The sequence below is a fragment of the Eschscholzia californica genome, unplaced genomic scaffold (assembly GCF_041429995.1).
Source record: "Eschscholzia californica isolate CP2 unplaced genomic scaffold, dmEscCali1.0.p SCAF_4, whole genome shotgun sequence".
Taxonomy (NCBI): Eukaryota; Viridiplantae; Streptophyta; class Magnoliopsida; order Ranunculales; family Papaveraceae; genus Eschscholzia; species Eschscholzia californica.
Window position 1 is genome coordinate 30,712,280 of NW_028238461.1, and position 10,139 is coordinate 30,722,418.

Sequence of the window (10,139 nt, forward strand, 5' to 3'; positions counted from 1 at the left end):
AGCAGCCTGGGAGATGTGCACAGCACCTTACTCAGCAGCTTGCACAGCTCAATGAGCAGCCTAGAGGCAGCAGCTAAAGATGGGACAGGAACATGTGCAACTAGGCTGCCTTGTGGAATAGTGAAGCAGCTCCATCCTTGGCCCCACCCATGTGATGTCTCTAGTGGATGGAGATATTTTGGTGGAAGGATATGGAAGAACTTGGTGGATAAGTTACTTGGAGGCTAAGTTTACTTGGTGGCCAAGAAGCCTTAAGGACCAAGTAAACTTAGATATTTTCTCTACAACATCTTGGCCCTTAGATGGAAAGTAAGGAGGTGCAATCTTGGCCATCCATTTCAAGAGGCAACTAGTATAAATAGGGAAGTTCTCCCTCATTTGTAAAGCAATCAAGTTGGGATCAATTCATCTAGTGTAAAGAGAGAGATTGAGTGACTTGAGAGGTGTGTCTTTGTAAAAAGTTTTCATAAGCAATAAAGCTTGGAGTTTCTCTTAAGTGTTCTTGCTTACTTAGAAGTTACTTTGCAAGCATACTAAAGTCTTGAAGCAGCCTATTTAGTCATAGTTACATAGGCTTTCAAGTGAAAAGGCTAAGACTTGTCTAGGAGAGAAGCTAGCACAAGTGCCGCACGGTGTAAGCAGCTAAGGCGAAAAATTACCCCGTGACATGCTGTTGGTCGCATATGTCTCGGCCTAGCCGAGACATACCCGGGATGTCTGGGGCGCGTCCCAGACGCGTCCAGAAGACGCGTCCCAGACGCGTCCAGAAGACGCGTCTGCTGCTGCTGTTGCTGGCCGAGACGCGTCTTCTGGAAGCGTCTTGGCCAGCATGCATATGCAGCCCTATTTTTAGCAACTTCTAAATTTTCAAGTTTCCGTATTTTTTTTGAGTAGCTTCTAAAAGCCATAAAATCCCAATTTTTAGAAACTTCTAAAAACCCAAATCTCTTGTTCTTGAGAGAATTCCCAATTCATGAAGAACAAAACTTTTGAAAACTTTTTCAAAACCAAAATCAATCAAATTTGAATCTTTTGAAACAATTTCAATCATCAATTTTGATTCTTAATTTGAAAATTTATTGAATCCTATTCAATAATCAAATTGTGAGTTTAAAACACTTTTAAAACCAAAATCAATCAAATTGAATCTTTTGAAACACTTTCAATCATCAATATTTGATTCTCAATTTGAAAACCATTGAATCCCCATTCAAAACATTCAAATTAGATGTTTAAAACACTTTTAAACACAACTATCAATCTAATCAAGCATGGATTAGTTCGATTCTTAGCAAAAGTTATCTATTTGCAAGAGGCTCTGACGCCACTGTTGGGATTTACACCCTTCTACTAGCGGATCACATGCATAAACCAATAATGCTAAGTAAATAAAACTAGTTCGATGATTACCTTAATCGCTAGTTTTTCCCTCGAACCTTTCCAATCGCTTTTGAGAAGACCAAGAGCTTCAAACGTAGCTCCTCTACTTGGGACACGAGCAATCAACTTGATCTCCCACCTTGTTGTTAGCTAGCACACCAATGGTGGTTGGATGAAGAACTCCTTCTTGACTAGATAGATAGTTGGGAATTAGCTCACTTTCTCCTCTCTACTTGATGTGGTAAAGTAAGAAAGCTTAGAGAGAAATTCCACACCTTATTCTCTGTCCAAAGAGTCCTTTTATGGAACCCTAATAAGAATCCACCTCCAATTAGGTTTCCTAAAAGACCCTTTAGAATAAGATTGAAGGAAATTGCCGAAAATAACAACTAGTTGATATTTTCTCAATTCCTTAAGGAGGCGACATCCAAACCCAGCCAATATTGGCAGATTTTATGTTCCTAACCTAAGGAAACGACCCTCCAAAAATCAGCCCAATCCGATCCCTAAAAGTGCCCGAATCGGTTTAGGCCCAAAACCCCGTTTTTGGGTTTTTTGTACTATCTTTACCTAATTTCTCTTTAGGCCTATGAGATATGTTTATGGGACACTCCCATGGTTATATCTCACTCCCACTAGTCATATCCTTTGATCAAATTGACACTCTTATGTGTAACCCGTTGTAGGATCCGATCGAAGTTAGTCGCGAATTACTTCGTAATTCGACGATCGTAGTTGGTTTCTAGCTTAAACTCTATGACCCCTAAATCAACCGGACTTGATGATCTTCTTCATCAATTGTCCTAGACGAAAAATTGCTCGCATTGCAATCTTTGTCGAAGGACATCTCCTTCATTTATCATGCATGCATTACTGTGAACTCTAACATAATCATACACAACAGAAAAAATGTAAATAAATAAGTAAATGCGCGCGAGAAAATAAATCAAGCAGACATGATCCTAGTATGGCCCCTAACTTAAAAGATCTAATCTTCTTAGGTTCTTGCTTGTTTCGCCTTTGTTCGCCTGGATCTCCATCCTCGAACCTCCATTGGACTCTCCCACTCGAACCACGATCTCATCCTTCGGTTCTTCAATGGACTTTATTTGACCCTAAACTCTAATTACAAGACTTAACGATTCACAGATCGTATAAACTTGAAATTAAAATAACTAATTACATCGGACACCCATCCGTGCTTAAAACCAAGAATAGAACAATTCTATGGCCATACTAGAACCCGAGTGTATAACTTGATCTCCCTTCCTTAATGTCTGCTAGGACTTAATAGAAGGTTGAGAAGAACTCTTCTACTTGACTAGAATGATAGAGTGAGAGTTTTTTCTCTACAATCCTCTCTCTCCACTAGCTGTATATTGAGAGAGAGAGAGAGAGTTGTATAATTTTTCTTTCTGAGAAAAATTCACACCTTTTCTGTTCTCTAATGACCCTTATATAGAGAAAACCTAATTAGAATCACATTCAAATTAGGCTTTTTATTTCCGGGTCACAGAAAACATAATACCCAAAATACCCCTTTTAGGTATTTAGGGTTTAACCCTTTAGTGTGGCCGGCCAGGGCAGCCCACTATGGGCTTTATCTGGCCAGCCCACTTACCTTGGTCGGCCATCATATGGCCGGCCCTTAGAGTCTTGCTCCGAGCACCCCTTTTCGGCCCGGTTCTTTCTACTTGTTCCGAATCGTCATTCGAACCTTTTCGGCCTATTTAGTTGGATACAATCCATCTTTAGCCTATTCCCGTCTAGTCAAATCTCTCCGATCACCACTCTTATGTGTAACCCGTTGTAGGATCCGGTCTATGTTAGTCGCGAATCATCAAAGTGATCTGACGATCGTAGTTGGCTTCTAGCAAAACATTACGACTCCTAGTTGGACCGGGCTGGATGATCTTCAAGATGAGTTCACCGTTATCCTAGCTGACAAATTGATCGCATTCCTTCAGAAGGACATCTTCTTCAGACCGAACGGATATATCCTTTAGCGGCAGCTCTAACAGTTGAGGTAACGATTAGAGATCTCAAGGAGGAGTCCTGGCAAAACTCACATTTCTCTGGCAACATAGGCAACTCTGGTAGCCACGACGACGACCAGAGGCCCCAAGGAGGAGTCCTAGTTAAACTTATTTTACTTCGGTAAAACAGGTAGCTCTGGTAGCTAAGACGACGACCAGAGGCCCTAAGGAGCAGTCCTAGTCAAACTGAAACTTTACTCGAGTAAAACTGACCTTTCACCAATGTCCCAAGGAGACGTCCTAGTTAAACTGACCGTGCTCAAGCCGACAAATTAGGCAGCTCTGGTAGCTAAGGCAACGACCAGAAACCTTATAAGGAGAATTCCTAATTAAACTCACTTTACTCGAGTAAAACGCGGTCCCCACTGAGGATCCCAAGGAGAAATCCTAATTAACCTACAACCCTGGCAAAGGCGACCGGGGGTATAAGGAGAAGTCCTTGCTAAACTAGTCATGCTTAGGTAGACAAAACATCCCTGGTAGCGAAAGCAATTACTGGTGGTACGGGGGGAGTCCCGGTGAAACTAGTTCCGCTCAAGCCAACGAAACCAGCCCTGGTAGCGAAAGCAACGACCGGGGGTCTAAGGAGAAGTCCTAGCTAAACTAGTTGCGCCCAAGCCAACGAAACCAGCCCTGTTAGCGAAAGCGACGACCAGGGGCCTAAGGAGAAGTCCTAGCTAAACTAGTTGCACCCAAGCCAACGAAACCAGCCCTAGTAGCGAAAGCAACGACCGGGGGTTTGAGGAGAAGTCCTAGCTAAACTAGTTGTGCCCAAGCCAACGAAACTAGCCCTGATAGCGAAAGAAACGATCAGGGGTCCAATGAGAAGTCCTAGCTAAACTGGTTGAGTTCAGGCCAACTAAATACAACCTTGGGAGCAGCAACCATGATCAGGGGCAAAGTCCAGACCGAAAAAACACTCTAAGCTATGCAGTTACGCTAATTTGGGTTCTATTTTGCAGGAGGAATTAGTAAGACTAGGTCATGCTAGAATAGACTCAAATCGTTTTTTTTTTCAAGAACGATCATTCGGAGCATGCGTAGTAAGCTTAGAGAAAGTGCATTAGTAAGCTAAATTCTGTATTAACAGTGATAACTAATTAATTTTGTAGGATCAACAGAAACAAAGAGAACACATACGAAAGCAATTCGACCATCAAGAATAGAGAGAGAGGAGATCTTATATACAAAGGTCTATTACAGAAGAAATTGCAATTAGAACAATTAAGGTAGCCGAAGACGTTCGGATTCATTGCAAAAAAAGGTTTGCGAGGAATCATCAGTAATCAATACAAGAGAACTATCCGGAAAGCCTGGGTAGAGCTTAACGCTTCTTGGAATCTCCCCTCAACCAACGCTGCGATCACCCATATCTTGTAGATCCTGGGAAAGGCAGTGCGCGAGAAGCATCTTCTAAAGAGTTGGGATCTCTGTCTCTAAGAAACCCTGACCGAAGAGAAGAAGTCTTCGACCAAAAGCCAAACCAAACCACCCTTTTTGGGGCCAGACTCGGAGTAGCACCCTGGGTAACTATCTCCATCGCCGGAAAAGCTACCCTTAACTATCTCCATTGCCGAAAAAACATCCTTCAAGCAGATAACTAGTATGAAATCAAACAGAGGCCTCATCTCGGATCTTCGGTAGAAACAGGAGATAAGGAAAAAGAGTTGGAAAATAGTATGAAAGGAAGGATACTTTTGATCAACTTTTGGTGATGAGGAGTTAAAGAACCAAAGTAGGCTATTTATACTAGAAAGGAACAACTAAGAGACTTCTTGAAAACAGATGAAGGGTCATTAAAGGCGAGGACCAAACACAATTCGAGAACGCTCAAGGAATAATGACCAAGGGATACACATAGCTCGAGACTGATCAGATTCAAAGGAATATCAGCGGGTTTCGAGGAGACGCGTCATCTCTCCCACTAACAAGGCACCACGTGTCCGCGCATGCTGAAATGGCTGTCGTGTACAACAACCCAAAAGATCAGCACCAAAAACGCATGATCAGAAGATCAAATACGTGACGTCACAAATCTCGCGTGGAAAGGAAATTAATTGCTTAAGCAAAAGTCGAAATGTGTCTCAGCAGAACAGACCACGCGTCCATCAATCCAAGGCAAACACAACAGTTCTGGCGAATACAACCTTAAAGAAAAGAGGTTTTACCATCAGCAGCCTCTACCAGCTCGGTACAAATCAGCTCAGGAATATGCAACTCTAGAAAACCAAAAGAAAGACCAAGCTTCACGAAACTGCTCTGGTCCAGGTAAAATCCTTGACTTCAGGGTCTTCAATGTTTAAAACACACGAGTTACTTCTACTCCTCAGTCTCATTACTTTCGACTAAAGAGTGGCGGGACTCATGATGATGCACAAAATTTCCAAATGTTGACTAACGTCTAAAGAGTCAAGATCAGGACTGAAGTCTACTAGGTCAACCCGACTTAAGGTAGCAGGACAACTGAGCCCCTGATGGTCCACCGAATATTCTCCTAACTGGGAGGTCGGCCAGAAGAAACCAGCCCTGCAAAACGCCCTTGCCATGGATAAATCAGTCCTGGGGTCTTCAAAGGAGTAAGGGGGGTCGCACAGGTTCGGCCAGTGTCTTACGCCCAGAACTGGGGAGGCAGCAGCGCCAAGCGACCTACCGACTTAATCCCGAAACTTTCAGAAAGATCTCAATTGGCTACACATCTCGAAGTGTTCAAGCCAATTTGGGTTTCGCGTATCTAAAGGAGGAAACTTCTCCTTTAGAGTCTATCACATCGGCAAGATATCTACGAAGAATCCTTGAACTTAGGAACTTCCACTTATCAAAGATCCGAGATAGACTCTAAGAGAAACCCTAGATACTCAAGAGAGGAAACTTCTCCTTCAGATTGATGGTAACCACCTCACCACCGCCACTAATCACAGTCGGCCTAATATCGCCTATAAAAGGTCCCCCCACATCGTCCTTCACAGGACACAATCTCTTTACCCTAAAAAGATCACAAGAAACTCAGAGTTATCATAACTCGCCCCCCCAAAAGGATCAATCAATATTCATTCTTTTACTGCAAAGAGCACCCTGACTGGCATGAGCGTCAGAGCGGTTTTCGAACCCTTTGCAGGTTTTTCCCCCTCGGGAACAGACGAACAGGAGCAAGGAGCACAGAGCAGGAGCGAGGAGCTAGAATAAAGAGAAGCAGGGCAGGAAGCAGGAACGCTAGGCCAACATAACAGAATAATCACACATAACGGAAGCTGTCATGCATCAACTCCTTTTTCATGCTGATCTAACGGAGAAGAGATGATAAAGAAGAAACATATGAGATTTTTTTTTGTTGAAGTAGAAAGATAAGAGATTAATCCAACAAAAATGGTAAAGAAACAAGAATAAAGATGAAAGAGAGAGAGAGTCGCATATCCATTCCTCCTTGGTTGTTACTTCTGGTGATCTACTTTCTTTCTCATCCACTGTGATATAATCTTTATTCCTCTTCATCCATCCTCTCCCATATCCCTCTCACTCAGTTTTGGAAGAAAATAGATGAAAGTGGAGGGTAGAATGAAAGATAGTTTTTACTTATGGGAGGTTCTAAACCTTAATGTAATCCAACGGCCATCGGGCAATTTCTGATGGACGGGTAATGTGCGGGCTTATCGAGGCGGGTGCCGGGTGAAAGACCCTACCCGTCTCCCGTCTATGTATGCCCGATATTTCGGGCCTGATTTACCCAAGTCGTGTAGCGGGCGCCCATATAACCACTTGTACTCGGGCGGGTACGTGTGGGCCACGGGCTTCCGGGCCGTTTTCCCAGTCCTAGGCGAGACACATAATTCCTATTTCCATGTAAACGATGGAAATACCTATTTCCATGTAAATTGTTTTATTTCCATCCAAATTGGAGATATCAATCACACCCCTAGCATTAAAGACACGCTCTATTAGAATTGAAGTCTCACTTTTCCGTTACAAATTTCCTTCAACATTTAAAAGAGGTAATTCTAAAACTTTTCGGACACGCAGAAGAACAAAAAGAAAGCACGCATTTCTTAGTTCCGATTTCTACGTGCAACTTTCCAAGAAATTCGCTTACAAAATAAACTAATCAAGCTTCAATTTGTTACAACGGTCCGACAATTTGAAGAAAGTCAGATTGACTACAAACTAATATCAGTTGGATATGGTTTCTTTTTCGATAGAACATCAACTGCTCCCTTAGGGTTTGATCTAGTAACAAGATAGGGTTGATTATATCAAAAGTAGATCAAGATCATTATAACTTAAATGTTTTGAAAGAGGACTTTCGATGGAAGTGATAGAAAACTGAAGGAGGACGATACGAGAAGTTGAGCGAGAGTTTGTTTCTCTTTAATCGCCACAATCGTCAAGTAAATTCCGATTCTGTTATGATCAAATAATGGTATGTTCTGATATTTAACTTCTTCGTAGACATGGTTGGTTTATCAAATTAGGGCAAATTAAATTAGGGCAAAGTAAGATGTCTGAAAAGTTCTTTTCTTGAATCAATCACTTTGTTTCTCTTCTGTTTATTTCACGAATCATTACCTGACACATTTCTTTCGTCAAAAAAGGTTCTTGAATACATGAGAACTGAAAAGGGCTTTTCTTGAATCAATCACTTTGTTTCTCTTTCAGTTATTTCACGAATATTAGCCTACTCATTTTTTTGAAAAACCTGTTCAACTCTTGAATCTCATGTTTTTTCTTTGATCGTTTTACTAAATCGCATAAAAACCTAAACATTAAGCATCATTCTTTCTTTTACTTGGAAGAACAAGATTTTCGAATTGATTTTCTTGATAGTCTCGATTATCACTTTTGTACACAAAGCTGTTGATGCCTCCTTTCTTTTCGACTAATTAAGTGTGGCTATCATCACTTGAAGACATGTTGCGTTATTGGCATATCACCTACTTGTTATATCATTTTATTATAGAAGTTTTTGATATTACCTTGTGCAAGTACATATATTTTATTTGTCCACCAATAACTGAGCAAACGATTCTACAATCCTAGGTACCGATGTCTAGGAGAGTACTTTCATTTATCGTTTATGATGCATAAAATTTCAAATTTTAATGTGGTGTACCACATTGTTCCATCAACATTGCGGGAAGGATTATACTTTTGTCGGTTGTGATCCCTAAGAAATGGAACTGTAATGTGGTATACCACATTGTTCCATTAAAATTTTCGGGAAGGATTACATATTTATCGGTTGTGGTGGCTATAAATGGAATTTTAATGTGGTATATCACATTGTTCCATCAATATTTTGGTAAGGATTTACATTTGTCGGCTGTGATGCCTGAGAAATGGAACTTTAATGTGTATACCACATTGTTCCATCAATATTTTCGGGAAGGATTTTATGTTTGTCGGTTGTGATGCCTAAGAAATGGAACTTCAATGTGGTATACCACATTGTTCCATCAATATTTTCGGGAAGGATTTTACTTTTGTCGGTTGTGATGCCTAAGAAATGGAACTTCAATGTGGTATACCACATTATTCCATCAATATTTCCGGGAAGGATTTTACATTTATCGGTTGTGATGCCTAAGAAATGTAACTTTAATGTGGTATACCACATTGTTCCATCAATATTTTCGGGAAGGATTTTACATTTGTCGGTTGTGATGCCTAAGAAATGGAACTTCAATGTGGTATACCACATTATTCCATCAATATTCAAGGGAAGGGTTTTACATTTGTCGGTTGTGATGCCTAAGAAATGGAACTTTAATGTGGTATACCACATTGTTCCATCAATATTCAAGGGATATTAATTGCAAGCCTTAAAGATGTCCACTCTTGGCCCTCCTTTAGGAGGTTTTGTGAACAGCTCAAATATAGTATCTCTAATGGTTTAAGAGTGTCCATGTGTTTGCATCACAATACTTGGCTCCTTATATAGTGACAGTCCTAAATATTCTTACTGTGAATGACATGCTTCAATAATTTGCGGGTGATCCTCTAAACAAACACAAGCTTATCGCTTAAGGTCTCTATTTACCACAACCATTAGGGGTTGAAACTTATCCAGGTATTTGCATTCACATGAGCGGAAGGAGCTGCTAAACTATTTTATCCCAGGGCTGGCAGTGCGGTTTATTGTTTTCAAAGAGCTAGTCTCTCTATAGTAGAGAATGTACATGACTACAAAAGATTTCACATCTAACTGCTTTGTAATTTATTGTTCTTAAAATTACATTGAACCTTCGAATGTAAATGGGTTATGTTGAAATAAAGAAAGAATATGGATCACCAAGATTGTCTCTTATCCTCATCATATTTAAGGAATCAAATATATGGTTTCCTTTACCAAATATATGGTTTCCTTTCATCCAAGAATTACAACCAGTGACAACTTGCCTTCTTTATATAGATCCATTGTACAATAGCATAAATAGAGGTTATTATTCCCTTGTAAAATAAATCAAATCAATACAATTTTCTTTTCTTAATTCTCTCTTGATAACATGGTATCAGAGCATGGTTTTTAATCTGCTTATCATCTACCCAAACCACAACCAGTCATTACCGAGTCACCATGTCAAATGAAGATAACTCGGGTAATGACCTCAACTTACAACTTGCCAATCTTCTCAAAAATTCCCAACCAAAAAGTCCAAAACTATCCGATAGTTTACAAATCAATCTGAAACTTACCAGTCAAAACTATGCGCTCTGGACCCGGATGATTCGGGT

The 10,139-nt window shown here is 40.6% G+C and overlaps 1 long non-coding RNA gene across 1 annotated transcript; it reads left to right on the forward strand.

The window, feature by feature from the left end:
* Nucleotides 1-387: 387 nt before the first annotated feature.
* LOC147544115 (uncharacterized) lies at nt 388-6,904 on the forward strand. The gene is made up of 4 exons (XR_015223930.1): nt 388-2,381; nt 2,897-3,406; nt 4,529-5,684; nt 6,532-6,904. It is a non-coding gene; the product is annotated as an uncharacterized LOC147544115 (long non-coding RNA).
* The last annotated feature ends 3,235 nt before the right edge of the window (nt 6,905-10,139 follow it).